Source organism: Falco punctatus (assembly GCF_963210335.1).
Source record: "Falco punctatus genome assembly, chromosome: 9".
Taxonomy (NCBI): Eukaryota; Metazoa; Chordata; class Aves; order Falconiformes; family Falconidae; genus Falco; species Falco punctatus.
This window is the reverse complement of record NC_137589.1, coordinates 41,237,846-41,265,057: the sequence shown is the minus strand read 5'-3', so window position 1 is coordinate 41,265,057 and position 27,212 is coordinate 41,237,846. Positions and strand designations below refer to the sequence as shown.

The window sequence follows — 27,212 nt, the reverse complement described above, 5'->3', positions numbered from 1 at the left end:
ATGGGCTGGGTAGAAAGGAGGGTGGCAGTGGAGCTGTGCTTCAGGAGTGTGGCCATGACATGCTTCAAAGAGGGACCTTGGTTCATGTAAGGTAACAGAGGAGTCCAAATTTTGACTTATATCCTCCAGGTTCAGGTTTTCCTTGGGCCCATTGCTTCTAGCAAGGACCATTTCTAAGTCTTTAGGAGGACGACTCAGAAAGCCACTCAGGCCAAGGCTGAGCAGGTAAAAAGAAACTCAGTTTGACCCACAAGAAAGAAGCAAGAAAGTCCACAGTGTCCCAGCGGTGGGAGATGCTCATAGCGTCTGTCCCGGGGGCAGGGGGGGGCTTGGAAAACACACAAGCCGCTTTGCCCTGTGGCCTGGAAAGGACAGCATCAGCGCATCAGCACGGACACCTCTGCGCCCCCCCACCCCCCGCCCGAGCCAAGCTGCCCACAGATGGGCCAGGAGGGGGCTGCCAGCCTGCCAGCCTGCTCATGGAGCCCAGCAAATGGCGCGGGGAGGGGATGTGTGCCATGGCCTGACAGGGGAACCGAGAGCTTCTCCCTCTCGCTCTCTCTCTTTTTCTCTTTAGATCGTCGTCATGGTGTAAACAAACAAGCTAAACTCTATGAGATTTACAGTGCCCAGCTTCGGTGGCTTCCAGTGCGGCGCAGTGAGATATTTCTGTACAGGCAGGCTAAGCACTTTCCATTTTATACCTCAGCGGCTTTATAGCATCTTAAGGATTTCTGTGCATGCCTGGCTTCACTCAGAGGGAAAAAAATCAAGCTTGTAAATAAATACTAAATATATATGAACAAAAAAGACAGAAGGGAAGAGAGAGGGACACACACACACACGCACGCACACAGACTTGCCCACACTGGCAGAGGGAAGCAAAGAGAGGATGCAGAGATAGAGGGGGCTGAATGGGAGATAGAGAGACAAGAGATAAAAAAGAAAGAGCCAGCTGAGCAGCAAGCTGAGGATAGGCTCTCCTCCACCACAGCCAGATGGAAAGAAAATAAGCCAGAGCGAACAGCTCTCTGGCAATTTGGGGAATATTAATTTCCCATCGAGTCAGGTTAATGGCTGTGCCTGAGGTTAAGCCGAACCAGCAGGGGAAGGGGCTTGGTTCTGCTACTGGCCCCTCAGCCCAAACTCAGGCACCCCCGCCGGGCGGCTGCCCGTGTGCTCTGCCCCCTCCCCACCCTGCCCCCTCCCCACCCTGCCCCTGCCGTTTGGCAGGTTCTGCCCCCAGCCAGTGCTGAGCTGGGGCAGCAGGAGCTGCCCGCTCCGCAGGGCTCCCGCGCCGGGTTTGGCCAGAGCCGGAGCAACACTGGTCTTTCCTCCTGTTTTTGTGAGTAACCAGGTTTTCTCTCTCCAGCCCCATCACTTCTCTCGTTGGTGACAGGAGGACAGAAATACAGCCTGTGGCCTGAAGCAGCACCCCAGTGTCTGGAGATGCCAGACCCCCACTATATATCTTTGCTGTCTCTGGTACCATCAGCCTTTTCGCTGGACCCTTGCTGCCCAGCAAGCTCTCCGAAATGAGCTGCAAGGAAAGCTTTTTGTGCTCCATGTTTTGTTTTGATGTTAACAAAATGTTTAGCCCCCAGTCAGGATCCCTCACCTGCACCTGTAGTACAGAGGACAAGCCCGATGGCCAGCTACATGTCGCAGCTCACAGGACAGGCTTCCCATAAGATCCCTTCCTGCTCCCAGCACTTACCACCAGCTCCACAGCCCTGATAAATGAAGGTAGATCTTCTCAGTGCTTTCCAGTGCTAGATCTTGCTGCACCATACTGTCCCACTGCTAGGGACGGGGCAAGGAAAGGAAGAAGTGACCTGACAGCAGCAACACAAGAAATCAGTACTAGAGGTGGGAGCCAAAGACTGATTTCTGCAGACCTGCTAATCTATCATCCAGGGGGACCATGCCACACGGCCTGTGAAACGCAAGCTGACAGCTCGCGGGTTTAATAGAGCTGTTGCCGTTCTATGTGGCAAACGGCAGCTTGCATCCAAGGCTGAACATGGTCTCCCCCGAAGCCTGGCTGTGCTGAGCTGGGAAAGTCCTGGGAATAAGGTTTTTTTCATACAAACAAATCCAACCTGGGATAGTAAGTCTTCACCATGGCTTCCCCTTCACCCGTTGTGTATGGTTTCCCTCCCTTTACCCGTGGCACACGACGGGGCTGAGCTAGCTTACTGCAGCAGGTCTGCTGCCCTAAATTTTCACCAGGCTGCTGCTAACAGGAGCATCCAGTACAGACCGCACACGTATGTTTGGGTAGCAAAAACCTCTGCCCACAGTACACAGTGGAGCATACAGCCCCACTGGCATGACGTGGAGGTGGCACCGATGCCGAGGAGCTGTCAAGCCGTGCTTCCCCTGGGAAAAGGCTGCACGCTGTGCAGCAAATGCGGGCAAACCCCTGCAGGTCCCCAGCTTTCCCCGCAGCCATCCACACCATGAAATGTGGCCCATGTGGCTACCTGAAGTAGCTGGGCATGGTTTTGGTCTTCGCATGGAGTGCAAATGCCCACGCGAGGCTCTGCTGGGGGAGCAGCCGCAGGCTTGAGCGTGGCTGGCTCTATCCGCAGGTGAGAGCCCACCCTGCCTGCTCCCACAACAGGTCCGTGCCGCCGGCCACCCCCCGGAGCAGCAGGGCTCCCGGCCCGGAGAGGGGATCGTCTACCCGTGGGTCGCTGACGATTTCTCACCATTCTCTCTGTGCCCAGGACTCTCTTCCCCTTCTCAGATATTAAGTATTCAAACCTCATTTACATCCTTATTTTTCAATTTGCTGCCACAGTAGTTTAATTTATTCTATATAATTTCTTTTTCTGAGGGGACATTAATCATTGCCCTGTGCTTTTTGGCGCCTGTGGGATATGTGTGTGGGTTTTTTTAAATCAATAAAATAAAGCAACCTTCCTTTCCTCTACCCACCCCCCCCCACTCCTTTCCACCCCCAGCGTGCCCCTTTGCTGGAGGAGAGAAATATCATTTCTCTCACTGTTTTTTTACCCCCATTGTTTTCTTCATTTTCAGCCCAAACAGATTAACTTGTCTTTTTTATTTCTGATGAAATGCTGTGTGAATAGGGTGGCTGGGAGGGGAGCGCTCCTGTCTGGGGCTGCCTGCTGTGTCACTCGAAGGGCGGGTTTAGGATGACGTCCCTGCTGAACTGCTGAAGCCCAGAGCCACTGGAAGGGAAAACTTGGTGTTTCCAAAGCCATACCTTGGAAAGAACGAGTCCACTCATGGTGCAGAGGTGACTGGTGGGCTGGGAATGAGGCAAACACAGCTGGCACAATGAACTGCGCACATGCAGCCATGAAGACAGGGCAATGCCTACCACAAGGCTCAAAAAGGAAAGAAAGGAGAAAATCATGGGGAAGAAAGAAGGAGAGGGTTTGCAGGAAGGAGAGAGAGAAAAAGAAAGCAAAAAGCAAGAAAAAGGAAAGAGAAAATAATTCTGGAAAAAAGAGAAGGACCAGAGCGCCTAGGGCTTAATGGCTTTTCCATTTGACTTTAGCTGATTCAAACACCAGAAAGAGTAGCTTTGCTCCAGGTTTAGCCCAGTGGGTCACTACTGGGGTGCAGGCTGCTCCCCTATGGGGTGCATGACACAGTGGTGCTGCAGCATCACAGGGGGCACGGGCTGGGACCCCTGGGCTGGGACCCCTGGGCTGGGACCCCCGGGCTGCCCGGCACAGGGCATGGCATCACAGGCTCCCCTGCCACATGCTCCAGGTTTTTTGGCCATTACAGCTGCTTTCTTTTTGTGATATGTAATCACTGATAATGAAAGTCCAGTTCTGAGAGGATGCTTAATGCGGTATTAGTCAGTTGAAATATAAGTGTAAATTACATGCCTGCAGCTAGAAAAAAATGGTTACAGCAGAAAACATCCCTCTTTAGTAGCATACTATAATTGAGAGAGCTGATAAAAAAAAAAGAATTTTGATGGACCAGTTTTCCATTGGAAAATGCAGAATCCTCCAAATTGAACCATTTTCTGGAAATGTTAAATGTTGACTGGGATTTTTGGCAGAGATTTGAACTGACCCAAAATGTGATGAATTATTTGGTTTTGCCTTTCTCATCATATTTATAAACCATTTTGTGTTTTGAATGCTACTGAAACATAAACTTTAACATGATTTTCACGCTTCTGCATTGAATTTGCTTCCGAATTAACATTCTGTTCTACCCCACCCTGTCCACTCCATTTTTCATTTCACTTCATGATGAAAATAAAAGTAGAAATAACAGAATTTCCTGTAGGCTGGAATTTCTATTTTCTAGCCATCTCTAGAGATCAGCAATGCTAGTAGGCAGTGGAACATTTTCCCCAGTGTTATGATGAGATCGAAGATGTTACCTCTATTGAGAAGTTTTTGGTTGTTGTACAAAAGACAAAGTTTCAGCCATCTTCAATGAAATAGGGTTGGACACTGGAGGTTTTGTCTACATTGATGCCCAGAGCCACCCATGCAGTGAAGGGAACTGCGATGAAAGCCTATGGCCTCAGCCACGTCATCTGGCAAACTGCAGCCAATGATGCTGATGGCAGGAGGGCAGAGGCTGCACCTCTCATTCTCCACCAGAGTGGGCTTTGCTGGCTAAAATGCACACATTTCCGGGAGTTGTGGTAGTATTATTGGTTTGTTGCTAGTGTTGCTCTGCTAATGTCTGTCTTTTGTATTTGAAGGCTTCTTACGGGAGTACATAGGAGTGGTTTAGATGTGTTGTAACAGAGAAAAAGTGAATTCATCCTTGGCTTGAAAAAAGAATGAGCTCCATCACCCAGCCATGAGCAACCCTGCACTGAAGAGTGTCACAGCAAGTCCAGAACTACCATGTGATTCACTGAGGTCTGTTCAGGTTGGGAGTGCAGGACTCTGACGTATGATATCAGAGATGTGCATCTTCCAACTAAGGGGTGCACCAGGCACCCTGAAGCCCTCCAGCCCCGTGGCTGGCACAGACAGCCCGTGTGAGCCAGCTTCTGCCATGTCTGCAATGGCTCACCATGGCTCCTGTCTGGAGGTGACGCTGGAAGAGCAGCATGTAAATCACAGCGAGCTTGGCCTCAGGTCTCCTGTTCCCTTGCACCCTGGGAGTATAAGTGCTTACAGTCGTGGACTGTGAACTTGCAGAGGCTCTTGTAGCCCTGTTCCTGCAGTTTGCATTGGGCTCAGCTCTCTGTCACCCAGACTCGAAGCAGACCTTCTGCAGGACACCCATGCCGAGCTCTGCAGCATGCCTCAGCCAGGGTGGACACAGCATCTGGCCGCTTGTTCCTCTGAGGAAGGAACTCTCGGAGTTCAGCACTTGCATCTGTGTTGCAAGCATTTTCTGTGCCTTTGTAGCTGTGCTTATGTTTCTCGCCAATGCCTCAGGGAGCACTCTGTGGAGCTGAAATAATGTAAGATCTGTTCTGCTCAGGGTGTTTCACTCCCTGGCTGGTAGGAATACTACAAGAAGACCAGATCTTGCAGTATTTCAGCCCCATAAGTGGCTCCTTGAGGCAAAAAAAGACCCGTGAAGAAGAAACACAAACACAAATACCAAGATATTTGGTTTCCCAGTGTGATCTTTCCTCCTCTTCTGCCGTTTGCGTACTCTCTGGTACCCATCCAAAAATAAAATAAAATAAAGAACCACTCTACTCACAAACCAGCTATTTGTGAAGTGGATACTACAGAGCATGGCTGATGGTTTCCTAAAATATTTCCACGTACATAGAGAGGCACAGATGGGACAAAAAAAAATATCTGCATTTTAAACAACATTTGTCCGAGATTCTGCCATAAGATGTGTGCAGTCTGGGTCCTAAAGACATGGTCTCACAGACAAAATGCAACTCCGTGTGTGTTCATACACAGAACTGCCATGGGGCATCCCCACATGTGCATCCTGAACTGCAGCCACAAGCACGACAAAGTCAGACTGAAGTAATCCCAACACCAAGGGGATTTGGACAGATACGTGCCGGAGTGTGCCTTACAAAACATGCACAGGGGCATAATGAAATGTGTGATAATCATGATATACAGGACACATGTGTGTCAGAATTAATATGTCCACATGTGTGCTGCTGAACGAAGGAGGGAGCAGCCAGCAGGGGTGCTGGAGGCCAAGATTTGCAAAGTTAGTTAATGCTAAGTTCAGAATTTGCAACTTTTATAAGAAAAAAAATCCAACTTGTTGCCTCCTGTTCTGCTCTGGAGCTGCCTGTGACAGCTCAGCTGCATTTGGCATGGTAGAAGCCATCGGTACAGGTGGATGCGCAGGACTGTCAACAGGCCAGTTGGTGGGTACAGGGTAAACCCAAACCACTCTGTTCTTGGTATCCTGGGGGGAGTTATCTTCTGGAACTTGCTTCCATGTGCTGGACTGGACAGAGCAAAGCACAACAGGGACTTTGGGGTAGGAAAGGGACACCAGTGGAGAGTCAAGGTTCCAGCCAGTGTCTGGGAAATGGTTTTTCCATGGACATCTCTGAGAAAATGAGTGCTTGTTCAGGGATGGGGAGGGACTGGACCTTCAATGAAAAGACAAAGCATGGTGGAAAGTGCTGGGAAAATGGACATGTTTCTTTGGGAAACCCACATTTCTCAGCCAAAACTTCTGTTCTGAGGGATTTTTGTCTGCCAGTTTGGCATACAGAAGAGCTGTGATGAGGTGTGTGTAAGGGATCGTTTTCCAGCCAGGTCCATTCCTGGCTGTGCTTCACCTTCATTGTTTTTTTGTCATTTGTTCTTCTCCTCTTTGAAACATTTCAATTGCCTAATCAGTTTGCGGAGTCAGCAGCATGTGACGTAGCAGTCTCTTTTGCACCTAAAGTGATGGAGGTGAGCAGCGAGCATCTTGTCAGAGGTGAGGTGGCAATGAGCAGTCCACACAGCTGGAGTGTGGAGCTGATTCATGTGGAGGCAGTGGGGCACAGCTGTCCTTGGCTGTGGGGAGCAGCACACCCTGGAAGGGGAGTCAGGCTTCAACTGAACAGTTGAATAATGTGTTCTGGCATCCTGGTGCCTCCTTACAGCTGGGATAGGCAACTTGGATGCATAAGTGTCCTTCTGGAGGGAGAAAGGGGCTGTGATGGAGAAGCCTTATCCCAGTCTGTGATGGGGATCTCAGCCTCACGGGATGGCAACACTGGTGGGGCATGGCCCTGTTTGCACAGAGCTGGGTGTGCTGCTGCTGTCCAGAGACAACCCTGGAAATTTCCTGGAATTCCAGGTCCGGAGCCAGCCCCTGCTCTGGGGAAGGAGGATACTGCGTCTCAGTCCATAAAGTCCCCAGAATGGGAGGAAGGGGCGAGAGACACACAAAGTCAGTAGTAAAAAGAAATGAAAGTCGGCAGCTTGCCACAGCGGAGTGCAGACTCTGCAGAGCTGCCTCCTTTATTGGCGCCCAGACTGGAGGGAGGTTTATGCTCTCAAACCAGCCAAATTGGAAATGGAGCGCTGGTCGGAGCCCTGCAGGCAGGCTGCTGCCCCCAGCGCGGGGGAAGGTGCGCGGTCGCCCCGAAACCTGCTCCTTTCCCTCGCTTTCCTCTCCCCATCCTTCCTCCTTTCCACCCCTCCCTCACTGCCCCCTTTCGCCTCTCGTGCCCTCCCCTCCCCATGGCCCCGTGGTGCCGGCTCCCCCGGCAGCTCCTGATACCGAGACCCCCTGCTGGTGGGGGGCACGCCCGGCTTGCTCAAGGGCAGCCAGCCTGGGTGGCCCAAGGATGAATGAGGGTGGGAGAAGGCGTCCGTGGCCCTCTGTTTCTGCTGCTTTCCTGCTAAGCGCAGAGGGGTAATTTGCATTACAGTGACAATGTGCTGTGGGTCTGTCCTCAGGTTTGTGTCCTGCTGTTAGGAGGAGGAGAGGAAGGGTGAGGCATGGAAGACATGGAAGAAACAGAGCAAACGGCAAACATGGAGGTGGTGGCAAGGACCTGGCACATAGTCCAGCATGGCCGGTGCTAGTTAGCAGCTGAGTGCCAGGTATGCCACCATAATAATAATAATTTGCTCATTAATGAGAAGCTTACAGTATTAAAGGCATGGGGTGGGGAGAAATGGGTGTTCATTCCCTAGCAAGCTCCCCAAGCCCATGCTGAGTAGGGCATGGAGACCACCATGATGCTTCAGGATCCAGTTCAGACGTGCTGAGTCTGTTCTGTGACACTCAGGTATGTCGGTGAAAGAGCACTAGAGGCTGAAGGTGAGAGATCAGTCACCAGCTACTCTGGGGACCGAGCTCTCTTCTGCTCTCCAGCTGATTTTTTTCCATGTCATTTCATTTATCCAATGCCTCAGTTTGCTGCCTGCAAAAAGCCCAAAGGGATTATGACATCTGTTGTCACATTAAAACGCGGTCTTGACTATGAGGAGGTCAGGTACCATGGTGGGAGCTTTTACAGTCTGAAACACCAGTGTCATCCCACGTGGTGCTCTGCAGCACTGCTTCTTCTGATGGGAAAAGGTCCTGCTAGAGTCAGCTCGGTGCTCACAAAGTGTCTTACAGCCAGCACGCACAAAAATCGTTTGCTCTCTTTCTTTCCTCTAGTTTTGGCTGTTGAAGCAAAAACACATAATAAAGTAAAGAGGGTTTTAATGACAATCTGCCGGCACGTTTAATATTCCAGCTTGAGGAATGATCCAGTTATGTACTGGAGCCAAGGGAAAGGATCTCGTTACTTCCAGTGGACGCTGAATTGATGTCTTTGCAGAGAAGCAAACCTCAGAGAGGACAGGGCTGGCTGCTCACCACCGACCCACACAAAAAAAGCTGTTGCTCCAACAGCTGAATACTGGGCTTTAGATTCGGGGTTGCTCTCCTGCAGTCACTGTGTCATGCAGGTGTCCGTGATGAAGGGAGCACCTGGGAGCTCTGCACAGCTTTAATGAGGATTTTTTCCCCCCTCTGCAATGCTTGGTAAGTTCCTCTTCTGCTCAGGGAACAGTACAGGAAGTTTTTCATACAGAACTTTGATGTTCCCCTCTGTACACATCCAGGTCTGAGAGAGGGTTCAGAAGTGTGCTTTTGCTGCCTTTCTTTGTAGCTGAGACTCTCACCACATCTGCTGGATTTACAGCCCCATATTGGCTCCGTCATCCAGCAATCCGTGTGCACACAATTATTTGGACAACTCTCATTGTTTCAGAAGCAGACTGGCCTGTGTGGCTCCACTGACATTACCTACTCTGCCAGGCAGGTGGCTGCAGAGAAAAAGGCTTATTTGTACAATGCATTGTAATGCCAGAAGGAGATTCTTGATAGCAAAGATGAGAGACCTCTGGATGCGAGGATCAGTTGCCCTTTTCAGCCTGGGTTGGCAGTGGAACCTAGACTGCCCCTGCTGTCAAATCAACATAGTGTCTGCCTGTGGCAGAGCTGGATTTTGGGGAATGAATCCGGGGGACTTGTAGGGGTTTCACTGCTTCCAAATACAGGGGATGCAGTAGCAAATTCACATGAAGGAGAAAGGGTTGTGCTAACATCACCAAGTGCAAACAGAGCTTCCCAAGTGCTGAAGCTGCTGATGGGGCCGACCTGGACACCTCTGACAAATGAGAACTTACTGGCTGCTGGTTGTTTCCGCCATTTGGAGAAGCAGGGTTTGGGAGACAGATGAGCAGAATCACATCAGGAATGCAGCTGATTCATAACACTGAATCCTTGTCCCAATGGAAAGAGGAATGCAAGGCCGGATGCTCAGGCTCACAGTGGCAGCAGGGTTTATAGCTATGTAAAAGCCAGGCTGGGGAAAGGAAAAGTCAGCTGTGGGGGGCAATATCAGATGAAGGTCTGCTGTCTTAGTATGTGTGGGTCAGAGCCAATAATGGCTGAGAAGGGTGGAAAGCAAGGGTCGAGCTTGCGATGCCCATGGAGGGGTAATACGAGTTTCAAGGACCCCTCTCCTCTCCTGTAAGTTGAAGCTCAGCACCTGCTTTCCCCCATGTGTTTGCACCAGCCTCTGCCCTCTGCTCTGCAGAGGCCTGGGGGTCTGATGTGAAATCAGCACAGCCTCGGTCCCTGCGGTAGGGGTGATGTCCTGTGCTAAGATGCCGTCTGGCAGCTCTCGCTGAGAAGCAAAGCTCCTTCCTCCCCTCATCGAGCAGGTGGTAGCAACCTGGTATTTCAGGCACGCTACCTCTGCTCCCAACCACAGCTGAGCTCCTGATGCAGGGAGACTTTACAAGACCCATGAGAGATGCCAAAGGCCGACCCTTTCCGTCATTGGGAGAGAGAAACTTTCTGGCTCCCTCCGAGCAAAAAGGACAAAGCATTATATGATAAATTTAATAAAACAAAACACACACACACGCACCAAAAAAAAAAAAAAAAAAAAGGAAAAGAGGCCAATGCACAGGAAGGTAATGTGTTCATTTGAATAATGGGCAAAATCAAATTAATTCTACATTAAATAGTTCTGAATAAAGGGTTTAAGTCAGCAGTTTCAAACTTGTTTTCCTTAATTACTTTCCGTGTTTAATGTCATTAAGAAGATTAAAAATTCATTAACAAGAGTAGTAAAGTGGCAAATCAGTAAAGCTATCACTCCAGGTTAAAAACTACGCTGAGGTTGACACTTTGTACACTTCCACAGGCACTGTGTGGAACGCTCCTGGGGAGCTGGGGGGAGCCTGCCAGCCCGTCCTGCCGGGCCAGCCGGGGAGGTGGCCGAAGGACCAACCTCAGCTGGATGTGGCAACCACCTTAACCGTTAACTGAGCAAGACAGAAGGCAGCAGTTAGCAGAAGGGCAGCGTGGACTATGGAGAGCACAGCAGTATAACCCTCGAATATGGCAAGCATCAGAAACAGACTCAACCATGGAGAATGGCAGGTATTATAAAGCACTAAGGCGTGTTAAGGCAATCCAATTGCTTGATTGGCCTCGTGTCCCGAGCCCTTTTCACGTGGGGACTCGGAGGGCACCGAGCACAGGGGAGCCACCGAACTGCACCAGGCTGGCCTGCGGGGATTGGGCAGGGTGGGGAGACAGATGCGGGGTACTCCTTCTCCTTCAGCTTTAAAGTGTACACCATCCCTGGTCCCTAGGAGTGGGTGCACAGCCTGAGAGCTGGGCTGCTCATTCAGGCAGTGCAACCAAAGCACACAACTGTGCCAGCCTTTGGAAGCCTGCCTCTTGCTGCACTCCCTGAGAGCCTGGAGGCCCTGTGGGACACACGGATCCCACTGCAGCCCATCCCAGGCGAGAGAGGGGTCATCTCCCAAACAGCTCTGATTTAGACGGGCCAAGCAGGCAAGAGGAAGCCCTCGAAGGTGTAAGTGGTGAGCCCCTGATCACCCAGCAGGGCTGTGGCAGGGGCAGAAAGCATGCTCCAGCCTCTTGGAGGTCCAATGCAACAGTCGGCTGGTGTCACCCCACAGCAGAACCGCACAGCTGGCAATGCTGGCCTGGCAAAACCAGCTTCCAGGAGCCATGACATAGCTGTTTTAAAATGGTCTCCTTGTACTACTTTCATTTTCTGTTTCTTGAGCTCTTAAGGGAGTCTTATTTATCTTTATCTTAACAGCGCTCCATGCCAGCAGGCAGGAGGGCAGAGCAATGCTTGCTCCACCTGCAGCCCACACTTGGATCATGGTGGCTCCCCACGACACACATTTGTCTGTGTGCCCTGTCTCTGCAGCGCACAGTGGGAAGGCCCCGGTCCCTTGGGGTTTGAGGTGCAAAAGGTGGGATCGCAGAGCTGTGGCCAGGAATTGAGTGGGAATCAAAAAGCTGCAGAGATGCAGTGGCATACGGCAGAGAGCAGCACCCATTCTGCCCTGACATCTGGTAAAGCACACAACTGACAAGAGTGCTGTGTGCATTGTTAGTGCCTGTCAGCAAGGAGCTGGTAGCTTCCCTCAGGTTCTTCCATGAGACTTCTCAGACCCAGAGAGCATATTATCCCCAGTTATTGGGTGAAGAAACTGAGGCACAGGAGGGTGCAAGCATGCATGCATGTATGCATGCAATGATGGGCATTGCTTGATGCCACGGGGAAATCTGCAAGTGAAACCTTCCTGCCCCAGCTTCCACATGCTCATTGCCAGACCAGGCTTCGGCAGCAGCATCTTCAGCTGGAAAAGCAGGAGCCACTTGCGGAAAAACAGAATTTGGGGTCTGAAACTGTAAGAAGTAGTAGAGGCAGTGGACAGAGAAAAAAAAGAACAAATCCTTAAACACATAAAGAGCTGGGGAAAGGGAAGTTTTCCTGAGAGTCCTGTTAGAAGTGGTTGCTTGTCATCGGCATCACTAAACCCAGAGACACACATGAGGTCCTGAGACACGCAGCAGGCAGGTGCAGAAGAAAGGAGTAGTCTTGGCTGAAGGCAATGGTAAGCCCTTTGCACGTCATGCACCACTCCCTTTTGCCTGCCCTCACAGAGACCCTGGGAGGCAGCCCCCAACCCACCCACCCCACCCCCCAACCCCTGCTGTGATGCAAAATCAAATCCCAAATTGTGCAGGTCTTACAAGTGTGTTTTTTCAAGAGGCTCTGATCAGCCAAAGCATGGCAGAAAGGGTCTGTGGGTTGCCCACTGGATGGTTTTCCCTCTTTAATTTTGCTTAGCAGAAAACACAGGGGTTTGACTTCTTTCTGCACAGTTTTGGAACAGAAATGTTTTTGTCTTCAGTTGCCAAATTTTCCTCAATTGGCAGGTTGGAGTCCTGCTCTGGTGAGCAGCAAAACAGAAAGACACGTTTCCCCCCCCATTTTTCCCTTGCTTTGATGAGGGACTCCCATCTGCAGGGCCACACGCCTGTCCCACTGCTCCCTCTCAGCCACTGTGGGATCAAGAAAAGCCCATTCTCACCATGTCCCTTTGTTCCAGGGGAAGCCACAGCAGCCCTGTTTTGGGAGCAGGTGGGCGGAGGGAAAGCCCTTTTTATTTTATTTTTTGCCCCCTTTTATTCTTTTGCAAGCTTTAATTATCGAAGGACTGAATTTGAGCTGTTCCTGTCTTCTTCCTTCCTTCCCGGACAGCATTTCTAACAAAGGCCTATGGTTCGGGATTGGGGTTTGGTTTTTGCGTTGTTTTTTTTTTTTTCTTTTTTTTCCCCCTTCCTTTTCCCCTCCAGAGATCTAAGGCCTGTAATGAGATACAACACCCTCTCCTTCCTACAGCCCCCAACCCCAACCCTGCTCCTCGCCTGCCTCTCCCTCTTCCAGGGCTCCCCCATGCCCTGCCCCTGCTCCCGGGGGAGCCCGGGCACCCGATACCTGCACAGGGGCGACTGCCGCCCTCCTGCTCCGGCCGGGAGGTGAACGCGATAGAGTTACAAGGGAGAGCAGCTTGCAAACTGCCTCCGCTTTGATGAAGCAACGTTTAATTATCTCCCTCTCCCCCAAGTCCTCCCCCAGTGAAAAAGATCTCCTATTGTCTAGGCTAATTTGTCCCTTTTGCTTAATTCCCTAACCTGCGTGCGAAACCCTGGGCTCACGTTGCTTCATCGCCCATCTCTCCCGCCCCTCTCCCAGTTCCATGAAAGGCAAGGGCTGGAGACTCTGCGTGTCCTCCTGCTCCCTGTGCCCCAGGGGCAAATCCTGAGGGAACTGAAGCGTGCAGCACCCACAGCCCTCACTGGCCGGTCACTGGCAAAGACGCAAGGTCCCTGAAAACCCCCAGACATTTGTCTGCTGTGGCCCCACATCTGCCCGTGGGCTGCCAGGGGCAGCTTGTGTCACCCGGCCTGTGTCAGCTGCGGACGAGGACAGAGAGCAGCACGCATCCCTGGGCATCTCCCCACCCTTCCCGCAAAGCCACCTGCCCGCAGCTCTCTACCTGGAGGGACTTGGTGGTTGCTGGAATCCTGTTTCAGTTTTGGATTGGGAAGGAGCAGAAACCTGTGAACTGTTTAATTTGGATATTTTCCACATAGCAGAGGAGCAGTGCCTGGTGCCAGCTGGCTGCACACCCCAGGGCGCTGGGCGAGAGCTGCACCCCTTGCCTGGGGGCGGGCTGATGCCTGAGCTGGCGGGTCTCCCACCCACCCAGCAGAGGCAGGGGCTCAGCGCAGGCATGGAGGGATGCTGGTGATGGGGGGAGCGAGAGAGGGAGCACCCCGGCTCCAGCTCCGCAGCTGGCGGATCGGCGCGTAGGGGTGCAGCCACAGTGTGCTGCCCAGCAGTGGGGACGGCAGCCCCCTGCCCACTGCCTGCTGCCCTGCCACGAGCCCAGCTCAGCACAGAGCGCAGGCCAGTGCGCCGTGGGGGCACAGCTAGCGAGGTGAGGTGGGATTCTGGCGATCTGCAGGGGCTCTGGCTATGGACCGGGGGATGGAACCCCATGGGGAAGACAGGCCTTTCCCCCTCACCTTCCTCCAGGAGGGCACCATAAAAAGGCATTGAGCAAGGGGCTGTCACACAGCAAGGAAGGGCTGGGGAAAGGGAGCCGAAGGGGGGAGGAGAGCAGAGCAGTTGCCAGGTTGACTTGAGCCAGAGCCTTTTGGGGGGGGGCGGGGGGGGCAAGGGGCAGGGAACATGGAGGATCAACATTGTCTTCTCCAAAGAGGAAAAGAAAAGAGAGAGAGAATGCAGGAGGAAGACAAAGGGAAACAGGACTTGTTGGGGGGAAGAGGGGGACGCTCAGGGATTGAAGCAGGCTGGGGTCCAACTTAATAAGAAGCGAACCAAAACAAAACCCAAACAAAAAGTGACTGGAGTTGGCGGTGGGCACCCCCTCCCCCAGGCAGCCATCCCCAGAAGGCAGTGAAGCTGCCTTTTCAAACAGCCGCCTCACAATAAATTCATGGCAGCCAGGGCCGGGAAACAGGCTGCTGCAATTTAAAGGAAGCGTGGATTTGCATATTGAATTAAAATTAAGAGCTAATTATGCAAATAAATTATGACATTTGGCAGGAGAATTTGCTTCAAGATCATTTATTACGTTCTTTTTATAACAGTGCGAGCGTTTAACGGTCAAAGACAATATTTTAAAGGAAAATTAACGCAAGATTATTAACCTAAAAACAATTCCACATTAATGAGATGTATTTCTCTTCAACTTCTCACACCTGGCTGCCTATTGATGCCCAGCCAGGACTGTCTCTCAATAATTGGCATTTTTTTTGCAGGCAAATATTGAATGAGGTGTTGAACGTTGCTTTGGACAAACTCACTCAGGAAAATTCCTTCAGGGTTTTAGCTTGCTGGTCTGTAAAGGAAAGTTGTGAAGGTCAAACATGTTTCACGTTGTACTGTGCGCTTGGGCTGACCAGGTCCGGATGCGCTTGGGAGAGGACACTGCAACGGCTACCCCATCCGCATGAGAATAAAAGCTCCCCTGCTAAAATGTGCATGATTGCTTTTTGGAAGAGATATAAAACAAAGGTCTTAGCCATTTGTGGTCATTAAAGATCCCACGACATTATTTTTTTTTTCCCTGTGAGATGAGGGTTGTTAACCCTCATGTCTTGGCTTGGCTGCCCTCCGGCTCAGGGAATTGTTGCCCACCTGCCCCACACTGGGAGTCCCAGGGGGGTGGGCACTGCCCTTCCGTCCCAGCACCATGCCACACTGGCCCTGCAGCCTTCCCAGTCAAGGGCCAGGATCCTCCAGCAAGGAGGATGGCTTCAAGAAGGCCCTGGCACTGGGGCTTGGATCAGGACCCTGAGGGATGCAGATGGCTCCAGGACCCAAAAGCTGTCCATCCCCAGCCATCGCCTGTGAAGAGCCTCTGGCCTCGGCTCATCCCACACAACTGCAGTGGTTGCCCACGGTTAGGTGAGCAGTTGCGTTACTAGAGGATTGGCTCTTGTTCAGATAGGAAGGAGGCCCAACCTTTTGTTTTTTGATAGGAAAGTATCTAAAAAACAAACCCCAATGAGTTCTCACACAGAAGAGAGAAGGAGCTTGCTCCAGCACTCCTGTTTCACCTCACTCCATCCTGCAGCCAGGTGGGATGCTGGGCAGCGGGGAGGCTGCATTTGCAGCCAGGTTGTAGGAGCTTTGTTGGGAGTTACAAGGGAGCTGTGGCCAGGAATGACTGGAGGGGAACAAACTATACCCAAATGGTTTAGGAAGCGAGAAAGAGCCTTCCTCGAAGACGGTAGTTTGCAGCCTTGCCAAGGAAGACTAGGGTAATGTGGCACTTGTCCTTCAACCATTCTCATTCCTCCTGCTTTGCCTCCAGCCCTGGCTATTGTCCACTGTGATCTGCACACCTCCAGGGCAGGATGGGATGTCAGGACCCACGTTGGTTCTGGGGTGTCCTTTTGTTCCATTTCTTTACTTCTGCATCCAAAACGAGCCCTCACAGAGCCATCTGCCTTTCTTATAACCAGAGTTTCCTGAACTCTGCAACCTACCAAAGCTTGAGGGACTTCACCCAGAGCTTGAGGGGCATTTCCCTCCTGAGGCAGCTGGAAGTCTGTCCTTCATGACTCTTCCGTCTCCTCTCTCAAGGGATTTTTCCTTTCTCAGGTTCAAGGTGGAGAGGACATTCACTGCTAAATCAGTCCTGGCACATGGCACACAATGGTGCGCAGAGCCAACCACAGGTAACAAATTGTGTTGCAATAAATGAAGGGTTTGGAGCCAGACAAAATGTGTGACATTCAAAGTTCTCAGTTCTCCTCCCTCAGAAAGGCAATCTGTGACTTCTGGACCCTCCTTAATGACCCAGAGCTGGATGGAAAATAATATTAATAATAATAAAAGAAACAAAGAAGGGGCTGGTGCATTTTTTAAATAAAGAAATTTCCCTCATCTTGCGGTTAATTTAAAAGGTTTATTTCTTGAAATGAATCCTCTTCATCAAATCTCCGATCCTTGAAAATCAGTGCAACCTGCCTCTGTGGATAATGAATTGATTTGTAATGTAAATTATATAAAACACCCTCCCCGCCAGCATTTGTGTGTGAGTGTGTTTAATCTAAAGCGTTTAAGTCTGAAAATGAGCTTCTCCATCAAAAGTCTCGATTCCATTTACATTTCTTGCATACGAGTCAATTTGTGCCTGACCCAGTCTATAAATCACTGCCAAGGAGTGCTGTGTCTGTACCTCTCCTCTTCCCCCACCCCCCTCCCCTCATCCTCCCATCCTTGCACATGCTACATTCAAAAAGGCATCTTTGGATACCGCCTACAAACAGCTCCCAGTTCTCCAGCCAAGCGAAGGATGGGGAGACCTGCTCGGCTTCTGCCAGCCGCTCGGGAAGGTTCTCCCAGGTAAAGGTGCTCTCTTGGTGGCTCCTTTCCAACACACGATCGCTTCTCCATGAAAGTAGCCCATGGTTGAATGGTGTTAGAGGCTGAGATCTACTGGTGTACATCAACACAGTCCTGTAAAATCCTGGGAGTGGGAATGAGTGAAACCACCAGCCTGCCTTTAGCCCTGTCTTTTTCTCCCCAGCTGTCCGATCATGCCAACTTTTGTCCTTCATCTCATCCCAATGGCAGTGAGATGACTTGGGTCACACCTCCGTAGCTTGCCTCCAGGGTGCTGAAGCCAGTGGGAGGTGTCCCTGGGGATTAGGGGCTCCCCTTGCTGGTCAGACCTCCATACAAGAAGTGCCTGAGGTCCACTGGGAGAGCAGGGAGGTGAGAACGGTGCTGTCCTTACCCAGAAAGTCTGCTGGCCCATCTGGGCACTAGCATTAGAAGGCACTTAGTCGCAATGCACCTGAGGACCAGCAGGTCAGGAGGCTAATCACTGGCACTGGTCTCCTCCATGAAATGTCAGCAGTGCCTGTGAAACATGCAGCTTTTCACAGAGTAGTATTTTATAGCTACACACAGAATGTGAACAGGATCGTCAGTCCATTATTGGTACTGGAATTTTGTGACATGCTTTTTCTTCTGCTCAATTTTTCCTTCTGAAAAGGCACAATTTAAACTGATTTCTAATGTCAGGAAAAAAATGGTATCAAGTTCCAATATACTGGTGGTGAAGCAACTTACTGCTCTGTTCAAGGTATGGATGCAGTAACAAGAAATTAGCAGTTACGTCAGCCAAAAAAAGAATGTGACAAATGCTAGAAGAGCTGTTGGAGATACATCTGCATTTCTCCATCTATTAATGCACAAAGATTTACAAAACCACCTTAACCAGTCCTTCTTGGGTTGTCTTGATCTCTCTCTTCCCATATCAGAAAGATACCTGAAAGTGTTAAGAAATCAGAACACAGAATGCATCCAGGTCTCCAAAAGAGCATGAGATGAAAAACAGGACTGGTGGTCACCAACCCTGCCCAAAGCCACTCCATGCCCTCTCTCTGTGGACCCCGACTTGCCCTAACATTGCTGTCCTTGAGTGTCCCATGAGAAGTGAGCTCCATCCGCTGCTGGCTGGCTGGCCTGTCTCACCAAAATAGGAAAGATCGACCTCCAGCCAAGAGAGGCGAGAATTCAGCTTGAGTCAGGAAGTCAATATGAGGCGAGAGTCTTCTGGAAAGACTTATACTGGTACATAGACTTACCACCAGCAAGATGCTTCCTCTCTGTGCCTTGGTTGTTTACCTTTGAAACAGGATTAATGCTTCCTCTCTCCAGCTTCCCTCAGTTCAAATACAAGGCCTCCAGAGCTTGGGGTGCACGTTACTGTATGGACATGCAGCCCTGAGCGCGATGGGGAGTTTGCTCTTGGAGGGGCTCTTATGAGCTACTCTAACACAAATAATATGAAGAGTTTTTCCCCAAGATTACCCCAGGGGATTGAGGTCAGAACTTCAGTGAAGGAAGACACAAACCTATTACCAGTTTCTGTGGGGACTAATACAATTTGCACTTTGTTAGAGGAATTCAAAGTGATTTGTACACATTAATTACTCCTTGCAGCATCCCAGCTGGATAAATATTACCTTCATTTTTACAGAGAGGGTAACTAAGATGTTGAGAAGTTCATTTGTTTGACTACAACTGTACAGCATGCCAATGACAGAGGCCAGGAATAAAACATAACGCCTGCCTGCTCCAAACCTGTGGGTCCCAAATATTGTTTTGCCCGTGAGAACACCACAAGCAAAGGAAGCAGCAGCAGCTCCTACCTGGGCTGGGTACCACTGCGATGGGGTTTGGGTACAGAGGACGGCGCCTGCAGCACAGCCTGGCAAGCGCTGCTCCAAACCCTAGCCTGCACAGCCTTGAGACGATAGGAGGAGGAAATGAAAGTGCAATTAGCTGGAAACAAATGAATTTGTGTTGCATATATTTCCCAAGCTGATGGGTTGGTGAATGAACCACTCGTTATTTCACAGAGCAGCATCTTTAGAGATCTGTAGAACAACTTTAAAAAACCACAGCTTTTCTGTTTTGACATTTTTTGCACTATTTCTGAATGTTGTCTGCCCTAGTTTCAGGCATAGGTGCTGCTATATTTCCTTTTTTTTCATGAAAAGAAGTTTTGTGGTTGTTTAAACTTCTCACCTTGAATTTTTCATCATCTCATTGACAGTGTCAGCATACGGCCTAAGAAATAAAATATTTTGTACCTTAAATACCAAACCTTCTTTATTCTTGTTTTCCTACTGTCCTTGTACTAGGCCAGTCAAAACCAGGGGATGCTCCCCTCTCCAGCAGAAATGTTTAACTGAAGTCAGAGATGCAAAATGAAGCAGAGAACACAAAGCAGAAACAAAAATAGGAAATGAGAATTAAAAGTTTGTTTTGAATTTGATCAACAGTTTCTTCTTACAGTTGTTGGGGGGGGGGCGGGGAATAAAAGTACCTTTACAGCAAAAATCCTTTTTTTCTGCAAAAGCAAAACATGTTCCCAGAAATTTTCCAGCCATCTGCAATCTGTTGCATTCCTCCTCTGTGGTGAACAGAGGAACCTGGCATTCCTTTGCTGCAGCAGAGAGGCACGCAAGAAGGCACCAGGGCGATGAAGCTCCTGTGTGTGCTTCCCAGAGGTGGCAAAATGGATCCTGTGGGTAAGATGGACCTGAGAGCATTACAATAACAATGGTAAACTCCCTATTTAATTACTCTTAGTTACATTTGAACTGGCATCCTGTAGGATGGTATTTTTCAACCTGTGGTCTGCAGATTCCTTGGAGAACGTGGACTCTGTACAGAGGGTGGGAAAAGCAATTTCACCAACTATTTGCAGCGGTTGGGGCTTGGGAATTTTCTGGGGGTGCTGAGCCTTCATGAGGGATTTTCTAGGGATCCACAAATCAAAGCAAGTTGAAAGCCACTGCGGCAGGATAATGTTATATTGATTGCTTTGTTTTTGCAGGGGATAGATTTTGTTTAATCTTCCCCTTCCTTACATTGCTTGACACCATTAGTTTTATCTTCACTGACATCAAATACAAAAAAAACCACTAGAGAGGAGACTTTCTAATGTGTTTTGTACTACTTTTGGGTGGATGATAAAACAGGAAGCATATTCCGGGGCACAGTAGTTCTTTCAAACAAGTTTTGCTTAAAGAAGAAATCAGGTAGCACAGAAGAGCTTGAGCTTGAAAGGGATGAGAAGGTTTTAGACAAAAACCTGGGATCCAAAACAGATGGGAAACCCAGAAACTATGGGGCCCGCCTCGAGCTGGATGGAGGGAGGAGACAGGGAGCTTGGCCTGCCAGCCCACCCGCACTGACCCGACGGGGCGACCGCTGCGGTGAGGCGCGTGCTACAGGGGACGTGGCTGCTTGGCCCGGGTCTGGCTCGGCGGTGGGGTACGGCAGGCAGAGCCCCTCACCCCCAGGGCCAGGGCTGCGACGGGGCGCCACGGGTTTGGGATGGGGTGACCAGGGTGAGGCAGGCTTCCCTGGGAAACTGCCCTCCCCAGGCTGCACCACCCGCTGCCACCCGCGGCCCCGCTGCTGATGTGGCTGTCCCCCCGATGCGGGCCACTACAGGGGGCTGTGAGGGAGGCCGGGTGAGGGGACGGAGGGACACGGCTCCCGTTCGACAAACACCAGCTTGTTTCTCCTCCACCTCCTCCGTCCCTCATGAATTCCTGGTGCCCGCTGCCCCACTGGCCCCTCCAGGGGTCTTCATAAAAAGGGAAGCAAACATTTGATGTGAGCACAGTAGGGCGAGGAGAGGCAGCGGAGGGAGGGGGCCAGACAATGTACCCATATGGAGAACAGAAGGACGCCGGGGCGGCCGCATTCAGAGCCCGTCCCTCGGCTCCCCCTGCGCCCCACGGCCCCAGCCCTGCCAACGGGCTCTTAACATGACAAGTGAGCCAAGGGGCGGCCGGCCCGTGCTCCGCGCCCCCGGATTCCTCTGCCCTGGCCCCTGTCTCCCAGCTACTGATCCCAGGCACGCCGGGCCCTATCCGGCGCCCTCCCAGGCGCTGCTATTGTCTCCCTGCTGCTGCGGTGAGAAAGGATGCCCCGGGTCTTCTCCTGATACAGAACAGTAAAGGCTGGGGCAGGGGAATACATATATATACAAATATGAATGTATACGCCTGTATATATGCATATACAATTAATACAGCAAGCCAGCCAAGCCCTTCAGGCAATTTTAGCTCCATCTATTGTTCAGGAGGAGGGCTTTCCTCCCTCCCCTCCCATCTCCTAATGAAATCCCCCAAGCACTCCTCACTTCTCCCCCCACCACCAAAGGGCATGCTCTCAGGGACTTTGTCTCCTGTGGTCGGAGCAGCATAGGCTGTCCGGATGGGGAAATCTTTTATTTGCCAAAGTTGTTGGTGACAGAGGCTTAGCCAAAAGCCCTTCCAGAGCCTCTTCAAGGACCTCGTTGCCCCCTCCACATGCCAGCTACTTGATTCGGAGCATCCCTTCACCCTGTTTCACTCAGACCTACCTGTGCTTTCTCCCTCACATGCACAGCAAGCCTGGCCATGGCTGGAGGAAAGAAGAGGCAGAATTGCTGAATGTCCTTTCAGAGCCCCAGGTCCTGGCCGTGGGACCATCTGCTTGCACGTGCCTGTGCAGAAACCTCCATCCCTCTGCCTCTTGGTGCCACCTGAGACACACTTGGCATGGATGGGGCAACCCACGTCTCTCCTTCCATCCATCAGTGTAGGGTGTCCCTAGCACCCCGTTTCTGACTCTTCTACCAGCTTGCACTCGACTTCAGGCAGTTTTAGGCCCCTGCCTGCAATGCTTGTGCCACTGTATGGAGGTAAGTGAGGAAGCAGAGGCACCTGGCAGAGGCCCTTCGCACAGTATCCCTGCTGCTGCCCAGGCACCTCTGCCTGCAGGCTGAGCCTCACACCCGGCCCCTGCGTCCCTGCCCAGAGCAGCTCTGAGCTGGCAGCCCAAGTCCTCCCTGAGTCCTCCACAAAACAAAGGAAAGGGCTGGAGACAGAGTGCGGAGCTGCACGGCGGGGAAGGTGGCCATCCCTGGGTGCTCCCCTGCTGTAGGAGGAGCAGGTGAGGGGCTCAGCTGCACTTGCTCCTGCTCACCCGCCATCCCCTGCACAAAACCCACTGTCTTTAGACAGAAGAGATGAGTTCCCCTTTCTCAGTGTCTGCCTCTTTTTGCCTCCCGTTGCACATGAAAATGCTGACGGATTTCCCTGATCACTAGCCATGCTGGCTAGTGGCTAAAGCAGTTCATTTCAGACCCTGCGCAAGTATTTCTTACCATATATTATAGTGAATAATGTATCCCCAGCCATGCAGCACAAGGCTTATAAGGCTATCTCAGTATTCTGGTGACAGCTTTAAACCACTCGACCATTGACCATTCAGGTCTCATGGTTTATAGAGTCACCAGCACACCTTGACAGGGTTATAGCCTACTTATTGGTATAAAGCATGGTTAGGGATACATTATTATAGCACGTTGCTTCTGAAACAGGGCCGTGTGCCACCAGTGGCCTACAGGGCCCTTGCTGGGGATCTGCAAAGGGCTGTGTGATGTGGACAGCCCGACTGACATCTACCTGCTAAGCCACAGTGAGCTATTGTTGGAGTGACCTCCAGGTGGGCGGGAAGCACAGGTGGCTCTGCCGAGACAGGGCTGCAAAGGGTTGCTTCCTACGGGAGCAGGCGCCCAGCTGTGCTTGAAGCCCTCTTTAACACTGGCCATCCAAGGGCCTGCAGTACCAAGGTCTTTTCACTATCCAGCAGCCACTGTGCAGGTTGCCACGAGGCTGAGGAACGCTTTGAAGTGTGCTGCTCCCACACTATGTGGTCTGCATCCACCTTTTCTGGGCTGCTTTGGGTTGAATGTAACCTGACCGTCTTGCTTCTGCACAAATGCCAATTTGGTTTGGCTCATGCTGAACGCTCGCTAACAATTACTAGATTCAAGGTAGTTAATCACTACCTCTAAGGTTGAAATCTGCCTTTTCTTGATTCCAGATCCCAGATCTGCAAGCTTTTCCCATCTCCCACAGAAAGGTTGCTTCCTTGTTTCCATTGTTCCAGCCTTGTTCTCCAGATTAGTGATTTTATTATAAAGTTTCCAAGGATTGTTTGAATTACCTTTGAATACAACATGTGCTTGTTCTGGTTGTTGTTGCAGAGCTGGGACAATTTAACAAACAACTCAGGTTAAACATGTTGACCTTAGGTTGCTTCCTGATCTCACTCGATTTGTTAAATATTGAGCCAAATTTGGAGAAAAATTACCTTGGTACTTTGAAAGCCCTCAAAACTGGAACTCAGCAATAATGCATCTGTGCCTTAAAATTCCTCTCCCTGCACTCCCTCTTTAAGTGCTATTAAAGGAAATATTTGTTAAGGATATTTCAGCTATAGGACTGGTTAAATGGATTCATTACGGAATTACTACTTGCCAATGTTCAGGATGCCTCTGAAACAAATGGACTAATTTTCTCAAATGTTATGTTTAAGTCTCAGCGAGCTCTCGACCACAGCCCCGTTTGACATATGCCTCTTCAGTGTCTTTGTTAGTTTTCTCTGCAGCCTTGATCCTGCAGAGATTTATGCTTGTGATTAACTTTAAGCATGTAAATAGTCCCTCTGAGTTGGGGGGTTACAGTTAACGGTGTGAGCATCCTCTGCCAGGGCTGAGGCCAGCCTCAGCCGTGCTCTGCGGATGCTGCTGCCAGATGTGCGTGGTTTGGGATCAGCCAGCTGCACAAACCCGACCTGGGCCAGGCATCCTTGCAGCATCACATCTTACCAAGTTAGCCACAGCACACATTGCACCGCCTTTGTGCCAGCTTCCAGCTTTCTGCACACTACAGGAGGATGACAGGTGATATTTTAAGGCGTAAAGTCAGAATCACAGACAAGTAATACCAAATGCACATTGAGTCTGCCAGGAGAAGTTAAGCTGTCAGCAGTGCCTGAAAGGATCTGCATTAGCAGAGCAGCTTCACATCAGATCAGCACTTGTGTCATGTGGCCACAGCCCTTCTGACCTGGAACTCAGAGCCCTAAAGCCCAACATTCTCACCTGTTGCATCCAGGCTTCAGCAGGTTTAAGACAGTAGGGTGACTGCTTACCTTCGCACAGTAAGTTCTACTAGTGTGAGGCTTTAGCAGAATTTTTACAAAAGGGGGATCAGATCCTACAGTGTGTAGATGTCAGACTTAGTCTTCTCGTAGCCTTTTTCACGGAAGAAGGGGAAGGTGCAAGATATGGGAGACGAAGTCAGATAAGCAGACAGACTCTGGTGGATGCACGTTTTTACTGTCTCTTCATAGCCTATACAGCCTGGCGTACTTGTTGGGGGGAGGGTGTGAGGTGGCACTGACAGTACAGGTACACTGAGACTTACCTGGGATAACTCGGTCGCATTCAGCTTCTCAGCTCAGGTTTCCACTTCAAGTACAGCAGATCCCCAAATCCATGATCGGATCTCCCCTTCCCTTAGCACAAATCGCTTTGCCAGGTCCTGAGCTCTTGCCGCTGGGCCAAGCCACACCAGTGCCAAAACAGGAGTGTGAGGGAGGAACCAGACCCACCTGAGCAAAAGGACAGATCGATCATAGTGTAGATGGAACAACTGAGGGATACACAGCTAATTATATGCACAAGTGTAGGGTATTTATTACTGTAAAATGCTCACAAAATTCATAGGCTCCTAAGACTTACGATGGCATTATGCACCGCTGCTGGAGAATTAATGGGCAGCCTTTTCCCTGCGCTAAAGCAGACAACAGAGGGGGGTACTCTGTCATCCAGAGGTGAGAGCAGGGAATGAATGCATATACAGTACTCCCCTCTAATGCTAATGGACCCTAGCACTGAGATTAGATTTACACCCTCCCTCTAAATGTACACCAGGGGAAGGCAGCTCCCCCAGGCTTCCTGCCGAACAGCGTGGTGCTGCAAAAGCCGCCCTCCGCTCACCCTGCCTCGGCCCCACCGGCCCCATGCCAGCCCGCTCCCCGCCTCTGCCATGCCCAGCGGGAGGCACCGCTCACGTCGCCCTCTGCCCCCTGCCCACCAGTGCCCCACGGCCCACAGCAGAGCAGCAGCGGTGCCCTGCACGCTCCCGCCCTCGCCCCCAGCACCAGGGCTCAGCCCTGTGCAGGTTCATCACAGCTCATACATGTCACGTACATATCACATACATATCACATACATATCACAGCTCATACCTGTGCAGGTACCCACCATCCCGGCACCAGCGCTGGGCGGCAGCAGGTGCTTCGGTCCCCAGCACCACAAGGGCACCACGCCGTGCACGGAGGGTTAAACAGTCTGTTGGTAGCTTCTCTGCTGCCCAAAGAAACAACAGCTTGGAGAAGTTATCCTTCCCCTTCCCTCCCATCGTATTTGCTTTGGAATGGGATTTTGGCCTGAGGAATAATAAACCTGACGGTGGGGAACGTGTGACTATTGATCTTCCACCTGCAGAAGGGGCAGCTCCAGATACTCGGGGAAAGAAGGACAAACCGCCAGGAACATTCTCACCGCCTGTGGCTCTGTGTCCGACCGGGTCCCGTGAGCAGCCCCGGCACCAGGAGCCGAGGCTCCGGGGGCACAGCCCAGGAGCTGGGTGGGCACACGGCAGGGCTTGCACACCCCTTGCTGGCACAGCTCCGGGCACGGGCTCCACACGGAACCGGAGGAAAGGACTCCACTGCGGGCCTGAACGGCCCGGCTTTCATGAGCAGCCTTCCCTCATCCCTGGTGGTGGGCCTGCTCCTGGGCAGTGTCACCGCACGGCAGGAGTGACCACAGGCCTGCTAAAGAACTCCCTGCAAATAATTCACACCAACTTGTTTAAAGGAGCAAATGGGTTTAATTATTAGTTACAATCTTGTCAATAATTATCACCCCATCTGTGGGTAATAAATGGCAGCTTCTCACAGACTGCATCATTAGAGTTTAAGGACACCAATGGGGTGCATTAAAATGCTGAGGAAAGCATTGATCTGGTGTAAAAATGCTCTTTACAAATTACAGGCACAGGTCAAGCCGGCCAGAGAGTTCTCCTTCTTCCCATCTGATGCCAGCCTGCCCTCTCCCCTCACCGTGCATCCCGCCGGTGCCCCCAGCCCACGGCTGCTGGGAAGACAAAGACCCTGCCCTGTGGGTTGCAGGGGACCCAGACCCTCCGCAGGACTCAGGGCTTTTCAGGGAGAGGGCTGAGTAGTAATGAAGGGGCTGGCATCAAGCACCGCAGCTCTGTCCCAGGCAGCTCTGCTGCTTTATTCCCACAAAGGAGCTGGCCTGGGCATCTTCACAGTGGGTTCTATCCAATGGGCAAGACAAGTGGGAAGATGAAGGCAACATTTCCTGAAATATAGCTACTTCTGGGGTGGAAAAGCATCAGTCATCACACAGCAGGACTTCTCGGAGGAGAAATGATAAGTCTTTTTTTTTCCTCTATTTGAACTGCAGGCTGGAATATAGGCCGGCAGAATGTAATTATCCAGGCTGGAATATGGCCAAGATGCTGGGGCTAACAGCCCTACTGTTTCAAAATATGCCACAGTACCCTCAATGATCACATCTTGCAGGATTTGATTTTGCATTTCATCCAAAACAATGTTGGGAAGTCGATGAGTAAAATAAGCATAAACCAGTCCCACTTATCCCCATACCTGCTGAAAGTTCGGCCCAAAATGGCTCCTGAAAATTGTTTTTATTCTCTGTGCAAGACATTGAAAGAAGTGGGTTTATTCCCTTTGCAAATTCTCTGCAAGTAGTTTCCATTTTTTTTCAATGAAAAATACATCAGTTTTCAGAAGGAGAAACTTGCATAAAGCAATATATTTCCATTTGAAAACAAGGAAGGGGAAGGGCATTTCCTTCCTCTACAACAGTATTTTAGACAGACTTTTTTTTAACTTTTTGTTGTTGTTATTGTTGTTAATTCAGCCTGTTAGGATAGACAGAGGATTA

The 27,212-nt window shown here is 50.9% G+C and overlaps 1 long non-coding RNA gene across 1 annotated transcript in view; it reads right to left on the bottom strand.

Annotated features, from left to right (window-relative positions):
• Positions 1-2,186: 2,186 nt before the first annotated feature.
• Positions 2,187-27,212, bottom strand: part of LOC308069151 — a 132,767-nt gene continuing 107,741 nt past the window's right edge. The window contains exon 3 of the long non-coding RNA XR_013930298.1: positions 2,187-27,212. This exon is cut by the window's right edge and continues 35,049 nt beyond it. This is a non-coding gene — a long non-coding RNA (uncharacterized lncRNA).